This window comes from Oncorhynchus masou, chromosome 33 (assembly GCF_036934945.1).
Source record: "Oncorhynchus masou masou isolate Uvic2021 chromosome 33, UVic_Omas_1.1, whole genome shotgun sequence".
Taxonomy (NCBI): domain Eukaryota; kingdom Metazoa; phylum Chordata; class Actinopteri; order Salmoniformes; family Salmonidae; genus Oncorhynchus; species Oncorhynchus masou.
The window spans coordinates 15,024,262-15,033,238 of record NC_088244.1 but is presented as its reverse complement, the minus strand read 5'-3'; the positions used below and the strand labels follow the sequence as shown (position 1 = coordinate 15,033,238).

Below are 8,977 nucleotides of genomic sequence, written 5' to 3'. Positions count from 1 at the left end.
ATGTGATGTGACCAATAACATTTTATTTTATTTTATTCTAAAGGTGTCTGCATGCTTCCCATCCGAAACACTTTAGGACAGTGTGTGCATACATTTCTCGAGGCAATCCGAAGTCTATGTCCCTTGATCAGTGATTGGTCAACAGAAGGGATTCTTCATTGAAGTGTTTGTCATTCTGCAAAATATTTTCACACACTTTTTCACTTGATAAATACTGCACTAAACACTTTACTTAGATGTAAAATTGTGCGATTTAAGAATTCCTCAAAAAACATTACAATTATTTACAGATGTCTTGTGTTATTTTAGATTAATTCAGACGATTATCAAGATGACCATTGCCACTTTTCTCAAATTTCTCAAGCTAAAGTCTTGTAATGTGACAAACATCGGAAGTTCCCAATCAGACAATTACTATAAAACAAATCTGTTTTCCTCTGTTAAATGTTTTGTGAATGCATGGCATTACTTTGTCCTCAGCCCTCCTGTGAATGCTGTGTACCATAATAACATGTTAACCTAAGTTTGCCTGGTTAATTATATTCATTTCAGATAACGTAGCAGGTTCTCCCCTTGTCTCCAGAAATTGTAAAATCCGTGTGCCCTTGGGATAAATAAATACCCTAAATATTGGATCCTGCCTTCATCCCAATTCCTGCACTGTCTCTTAACTAGCCCACTAGTCCTTTTTTTCTTTCAATGTTATCATCGTTATGCCATTAGTATGTGTACTCACATTATTCCCAACAGTCATTATATTATTGGGATATATTAAATGATGGCCAGGACCTAGTGTATGATGAATGAACTTGTTAGATCACAGCCACATTATTCCCAACAGTCATTATATTATTGGGATATATTAAATGATGGCCAGGACCTAGTGTATGATGAATGAACTTGTTAGATCACAGCCACATTATTCCCAACAGTCATTATATTATTGGGATATATTAAATGATGGCCAGGACCTAGTGTATGATGAATGAACTTGTTAGATCTCAGCCACATTATTCCCAACAGTCATTATATTATTGGGATATATTAAATGATGGCCAGGACCTAGTGTATGATGAATGAACTTGTTAGATCACAGCCACATTATTCCCAACAGTCATTATATTATTGGGATATATTAAATGATGGCCAGGACCCAGTGTATGATGAATGAACTTGTTAGATCACAGCCACATTATGTCCACACTCCACCTATTCCTTGTTACGTTCATATTGGTATTTTATTAGGATCCCCATTAGCTGTTGTGAAAGCAGCATCTACTCTTCCTCTGGGGTCCACACAAAACATGAAACAAGACATAATATTGAAAATTAATAGACAAAAGCTCAAGGACAGTAGTACATGCATTAAAAATGGCACACAGCCTACATATCAATACATACAAACCAAATACCTGGGTCAAATAGGGAAGAGGTTTGCTGTTAGTTCCTTTCTGTTTTTTGATACCAGGTCTGCTGTTCATTTTAGCAATATGAGATGGAAGGGATTTCCATGCAATAATGTCTCTAACACTGTACGCTTTCTTGAATTTGTTCTGGATTTGTGGACTGAAAAGATGTATGGTGGGGTAAGTGTGTGTGTTTCAGAGCTGATTTGTGGACTGAAAAGATGTATGGTGGGGTAAGTGTGTGTGTGTTTCAGAGCTGATTTGTGGACTGAAAAGATGTATGGTGGGGTAAGTGTGTGTGTTTCAGAACTGATTTGTGGACTGAAAAGATGTCTGGTGGGGTAAGTGTGTGTTTCAGAGCTGTGTGTAAGTTGCAAACCATTTAGATTTTTTAACAATGGTTCTTAGAAAAGTAAGTGATGCAGTCAGTCCTCAACTCTTAGCCAAGAAAGACTGGCATGCATAGTATTAGTCCTATGATTACAACAATGAGCAAGACATGCTGCTTTGTTCTGAGACAGCTGCAGCTTAACTAGGACTTTCTTTGCAGCACTTGACCACATGACTGGACAATAATCTACGAATGAAAGTCTATAAGGAAAGTTTAAAACATACTGTAGGTGCACACATGTTGAAAGAAAATATTGAGGTGATCTAGGGTGTGGTCATTAGTCCAACAGTTGCAAACGAGAGTTTCTATTGGACAAATTCACTCCTGTGTTCCAATGGCACGTTGTGTTAGCTAATCCAAGTTTATCATTTTAAAAGGCTAATGGATCGCTATTAGCTAACACAACGTGCCATTGGAACATAGGAGTGATGGTTTCTGATAATGGGCCTCTGTACGCCTATGTAGATATTCCATTAAAAATATGCAGTTTCCAGCTACAATAGTCATTTACAACAATAACAATGTCTACACTGTATTTCTGATCAATTTGATGATATTTTAAACTAAGACATTTCTAAGTGACCCCAACTTTTGAATGGAAGTGTATGTTTATCCCCTTTGTTCTTTGTCGTGGTTGAGTCTCTCATATCAAGAAAACCCCATGTAACACACATTGTGGAAAGGTGAAGCTAAACAGTTAGCTAGAGGTAGACTACGGTGTTACTTAGCTTAGTGCTGACTGTCTGCTTTTCGCCTTACAGACGAATGCAGCTAACTTTAACAAGTAGATGTCACTCAACTCAAGGTATAGTATAGCTATTTAATTTATTTCCCAATTACTTTTCTTATGTATGACGTTGAAGCTGGATTTGCCAAATCGTTCAGTGCTTACTATTCAAGCTGGCTAGCAAGCTAAATAGATGGCTCTGGATAATTTGGTACTTTCCCCCCAAAAAATTACGTTTGAAACATGTTTCTTTGCTTATGGTTCTATATTTTTTGTTTCAGATATTTTCATTTTTCATCTGCTGTAATGATGTTCTGCTCGCCCAAAGTCACACTTGTAAGCTGTCAAGTTTGCTCTCTCCACCACATTACTGCTCTCTCCACCACATTACTGCCCTCTCCACCACACTACTGCTCTCTCCACCACACTACTGCTCTCTCCACCACACTACTGCTCTCTCCACCACACTACTGCTCTCTCCACCACACTACTGCTCTCTCCACCACACTACTGCTCTCTCCACCACACTACTGCTCTCTCCACCACACTACTGCACTCTCCACCACATTACCGCCCTCTCCACCACACTACTGCTCTCCACCACACTACTGCTCTCTCCACCACACTACTGCTCTCTCCACCACACTACTGCTCTCTCCACCACACTACTGCACTCTCCACCACACTACTGCAATCTTGACCGGTCTGTGCGCTCACTGCACTCATGTCTCTCTCACACACACACACACACACACACTAAAGCAGATTAGAGGGTTCTTTCAGAGATGCCAATTTAGCAGCTTTCAAAGAGCGTCTCAATGCATCACTCTTCCACTGCCACGGAGAGCACTATATACATGTACCTGACATTCATCTCACAGACAATGTCCTCCCCAACACACTGCTATTATACACACACAGCCAATTGGTTGTGATTCTCCAGGGCTGTCTAAACCTGTTCCCAGTTGATTATAGACCTGGCTCCATTGCTAGGTTAAGAGAGAATTAGAGCAGATGAAGGTCATAACTCACCAGATTGTGAGGCTTATATTACAGCAGGACACATTCTATTTCCTTTTAACTCTTATATGGGATTAATCAAATAGGCATAAGGATACATACACACACAAACACACACATATAATCACTCAGTCAAGTTATACAAGGTGCTGGTGTCATAACCTGAGGCTGCTGTTTTACATAACAGGCTGGCTTAAGGGGAAGAGCGTCCTGAAATTGCATTGATGCATCAATCAGCTCACGCTTCCATGAAAAGGATTCCATGTGTAGATTAGCGTTGGGAGCTGACAAAGGTTTCGGCTGGGACTCAAACAGTCTTATCATATTTAAATATATACACCCGGTGGTATTGCTCTGTGATTTGCTGTCAAAGAAGCTTCAGTTGAATATAATTAATCTGTAGGACCATGTGATAAATATGGATATTGTTACAGTCTGTGGAGAGAGGCCAGGGAAAGGGCATAGGGATTCACGATAGGCATAAACAGATACCTATGGTGCACACCCACGCACACAGTGAGTATGAACCAGGATCCACAATAGCACTTGTCTGAGGAGCATCTTCCAGAGTTCAAAGAGGCTCTCAGGAACTCATATCATCACTTCAGCTCTTTGATAATCAATTACACAAACACAAAGACTGCACTGAGTCCCCCATCAGCACACACACGCACACACACCTCTGGGCTGACAGATCCCCAAGGAGCTTTCACATTCCTGGGGTCCAGCACTTTGATAATCAATTATACAAACACAAAGACTCTGGACACCCTCACACACACTTACTGTATGTGCACACAGTCACACACACACAGCAGATATGAACCAGCATCCACAATAGCACTTTACTGAGGAGCATCTTCCAGATTTCAAAGAGATTGAGTCCACCATCAGCAGACACACACCCCTCTGGGCTGACAGATCCACAAGGAGCTCTCATATAATGTGTTTGTTAAAGGGCCAGAAGAAACAGGTGTTTGAGAAGCTCAGTCAGTTGTATAACCTTTAACAAACATAGTAGACCTGGTCCTGTTTGTAGGAGCATGGCACCAGCAATGCAGGTTCCCTTTCCACTGAGGTTATATACCACAATGTAAATAGGTCGCTTTGGTTAAAAGAATGCTAAGTGGAATATTATATTGTATTCTGAGTGTACATAACATAAAGAACACCTTCCTGATATTGAGTTGCATCCCTCTTTTGCCCTAAATACAGCCTCAATTCTTTGGGGCATGGACTACGCAAGGTTTCGGAAGCGTTCCACAGGGATGCTGGCCCATGTTGACTACAATGCTTCCTACAGTTGTGTGAAGTTGGGTGGATGTTCTTTGGGTGCTGGACCATTCTTGAAAGACATGGGAAATTGTTGAGTGTGAAAAGTACAGTAACATTGCAGTTCTTGACACAAACCGGTGCACCTGGCATCTACTACCATACCCATGATCATCTGGCATTTCATATTTCGATAAACTTGAATTTGATTTTAATTCTTATTTGCACCATGTGCATAAGGTAAAGAGTGAATTAAAGATGACTTGTCAAACTTGACTTTATTTAATTATTTGACCTGTTTCCTTCTTTACACAGGCAAACACACAATTACTGCAAGACTTATTTACTTGGAAGTGTTTTTCTTTAACCTTGCTCCTTGACATTTTCAATTGCTTATGCGTTCATAAGAAATATACCATTAATTGTGGCTGAATGGAATAATAACATTAACCTCGACTTGTTTTTCTCCTGACAAGTTTTGCCTGCGGCCATGGTATTTCACCTCCCTTCCTGAAGTGAAAACTCCAGCGATTGAGAAATGAGCAACATGAGGGGATAAATGAATTACCTCCAGGGCAGTTGAGAGGAGAAGCAGAATATTCTAGTTAAGTCTGTGTTTTAAATTAAATGTATATATATCATTAGGCAGAGCTGGCCGGCCCCCTAGGCCACCTCACCTTCCGTTTTAACTACTACCTCACTATCGCCCATCACCCTCTCTCACCCTCCTCCTCTCTTTGATTTCTCCTTTTTTCACCTTCCCCTCCCCTTCGCTCTCTCCCTATCTCCTCTTCATCCTCCCCTTTCACTGTACTCTCTCTCAGCTTTGTGCATACCCTTTGGGAATTGCAAACGCTGGTAGTCCAGCGTTCGTTTAAAACGTGATATTCAAATGCAGTCAGAAAATAAACTTCAGAGTTGTATTTAATGTGAGTGACAGCTACTGACTAACTTTAGAGAGCTGTGAGCTGGTGTGAGCATGGCATGGAGTCCAGGCTGAGTTGGTACAGTAGCTCCCAGGACTACATACTGTACATCAACAGTGTAAAGGCTTTCTGTCTTTCTCAGAAGACTTTCAGTACATGTTACACTCATATGAACTGTGAGAGGAGTGAACTCGGGGCAACTGGATTCATGCCATATGAGACGAACTGTGACAGTCTCGTCCCTGCAATCAGCAAAAACAAAAACCTGTTTAATAAAATAACGTCAGGCATATACATTTTTATAGAGAGGCTGTGTTCGAGAGAGGTGCATTCTGAATATGAATTAGCGATACCATTTTAGAAGAAGGCTTTAAAGCCAAGAGCTACATGATCTCTTATGCAAAGCTAACCTGAATTCGATGAGAATCCGTTCTGACAGAGCCATTCTCGAAGGAGAGCTAATATATCAAATATGATCTGCACAGGAGGTTTACCAACGCTGACACTTATGCAAGGGTCTATGCTTCACAGTTTTCCTTATGTAACTTGTTCAAAACCTGTCTGAATAGAACAGACCCTCAATTGGATCCAAATAAAAACAAATCATTACTCACCAAATCATCTTAATCCCTTTTGGGACATATAGAACTCGAAGTACCCTGAAAATATCTTATTTGCATATCTGTTGAAACGTATAAAACAACAATGTAATGCATTGTATAACGTTACACACTTCCTTGTCTGGCTCTGTCTGCAAACCACTAATTGCATTATGAAGATCTCTCTGTAGACATATTACCTATAATCTATAGACATATTACCTATAATCTATAGACATATTACCTATAATCTATAGATAGATTACCTATAATTAGCAACAAACTCAGATGTCCCCGTCTCCTCCAAAACATGCCTCTGTGTCGCAGGCTAGATAAAGGTTGCCCCGTGTTGCTTTCTAGCTGGTCACAAGATTAATAAATCAGTGAAGACTTGGTGTCCCCTTCCGGCATATTCTAATGGCCACCATTGATCTGTTTTTTAAATCATCTTTGCATTGGAACATTTTAATGTGGCTCCGGAGGGGATGTGATCTCCACTGACCACTGCTGTTATTCATAGGCTGTTTAATGGGGAAGGTTGTTGTTACTGCTGAGAAGACTACTTTATCCTTCATTAATACCCTCTGATTGCCAGGTGACAACCGTTCCAGATTTGTTCAGTAAGACTCAAACTGGCGACCACCCTGTTGCTGGCCCGCCATGTAGTATCAAGCAACTAAGTAGCCTAAATAATCCATCTTTCATTAACAAGGTGAAGTCATATTTACTTATAGCCCTGCCTACAATGAACAACTTGTTTTTTTTAAATTATATGAGCAAAAAAATATTCCACTTTATTTGGAATGACAAGCCAGACAAAATTAAACTGGCCTATTTATATCATTAATATTTGGAGGGCTGAAATTATTAACTATTAAAGCATTGAACCTCTTACTAAAGGCTTCGTCATACACAAATTGGACTTAAATCCGAACTGGTTTTCCAGCAGATTAGTACAAATGCCTCACCCCATGTTAAAACATGTAATTTTTCCCTATATTCAGAATGCAACCTCTCACTTTTGGTTATTTGAAAATAAAATTATCTCCAGAATATATCTATTTTTTAATTTTTTAAAAATTGAATCCACCTTAAAAGACAGAATAAATATTACAAATATTACGGTTAAACTAAAATATACTTTTTGATAAAACATTTTTAAAAAGTATAATCTTTGTTAATGATAACATGAATACGACTGGTGGAGTTGTGTCACGCATGCAGATTTTGCTGCGTTGAAACAGAATCATTAGAACACTTGTTCTGGGGCTGCCTATCCATAGCTTTCTTTGGTTACAGGTTCAGGAATGGCTGAAGAATTGCAACATTTACCTGGAGCTACCTCTGTAGATAACACTGCTGGGTGACTTGGAAAGCCAGTCAATCAATCAATAAAATAATTATTTTATAAAAATATGAATCTTTAATTTGCAATTGGTAGAAACTATGACAATAGAAATATTTAGAACTTTTGTGAAACGTTACAGCACAGTTGAAAAATATATGGCATATTAGAAATGAGGTTTTCACAGATAAATGGCTTGAGGGTAGTTGAAGGGTGGGACATATGTTTTATTTATTTTGTTTAAATAGAGCTGTCATCAAGGCAAAGGGTGGCTACTTTGAAGAATGTCAAATCTAAAATATTGATTTGTTTAACACTTTTTTTGGTTTACTACATGATTCCATGTGTTATTTCATAGTTTTGATGTCTTCACTATGGTTTTGTATCCTCTGTTATCTTATATATCCCATTTAGCAGACGCTTTTGTCCAAAGCGACTTACAAGTCGGCTGGGGCCACTACTTTTACATATGGGTGGTCCCAGTGGGAATCGAACCCACGACGCTTGGCGTTGCAAGCGCCATGCTCTACCGACTGAGCCACACAGGACCCTTCTACAATGTAGAAAATAGCAAAAATAAAGAAAAACCCTTGAATGAGTAGGTGTCCGAACTGTTGGCTGGTACTGTTAATATAACTAATGTAAAATATACCATGTCCATGAAATGTATATAGTATGTATAAGATGTAAGTAGAAGCCAAGGTACTGTTGTCCATTATTTTACTCCAATTAGAGGAGGGCTGGTAGGATTAGGGGAAAATAATAAAGAAGTAAACAGATATTGAAAAAAACATATAAATGGGGTATTAGAAATGATGCAGACAATAACATTGTGGGTTATATCAATGTGCAATAGTAAAGCTGAAAAATAAGTGAGGTCCTCGGATAAATATACTGAACAAAAATAAACACAACATGCAACAATTGCAACTATTTTACTGAGTTACAATACACATAAGGAAATCATTCAATTGAAATAAATTCATTGGGCCCACCCACTGGGGAGCCAGGCCCAGGCAATCAGAATTACTTTTCCCCACGAAAGAGCTTTATTGCAGACAGAAATACTCCTCAGGGTGGCTGGTCTCAAACAATCCCGCAGGGGAAGAAGCCTGATGTGGAAGTCCTAGGCTGGCATGGCTACACGTGATCTGCGGTTGTGAGGCTGGTTGGACGTACTGCAAAATTCTCTAAAATCAAATCAAATGTATTTATATAGCCCTTCGTACATCAGCTGATATCTCAAAGTGCTGTACAGAAACCCAGCCTAAAACCCCAAACAGCAAACAGC

The 8,977-nt window shown here is 39.4% G+C and overlaps 1 protein-coding gene and 1 non-coding gene across 2 annotated transcripts in view; both read right to left on the bottom strand.

Moving 5' to 3' along the window:
* Positions 1 to 8,977, bottom strand: part of LOC135527416 (uncharacterized) — a 77,194-nt gene that overhangs the window by 26,016 nt on the left and 42,201 nt on the right. The window lies entirely within an intron of this gene.
* On the bottom strand, positions 8,161 to 8,236 carry trnaa-ugc (transfer RNA alanine (anticodon UGC)). The gene has a single exon. It is a non-coding gene; the product is annotated as a tRNA-Ala (tRNA).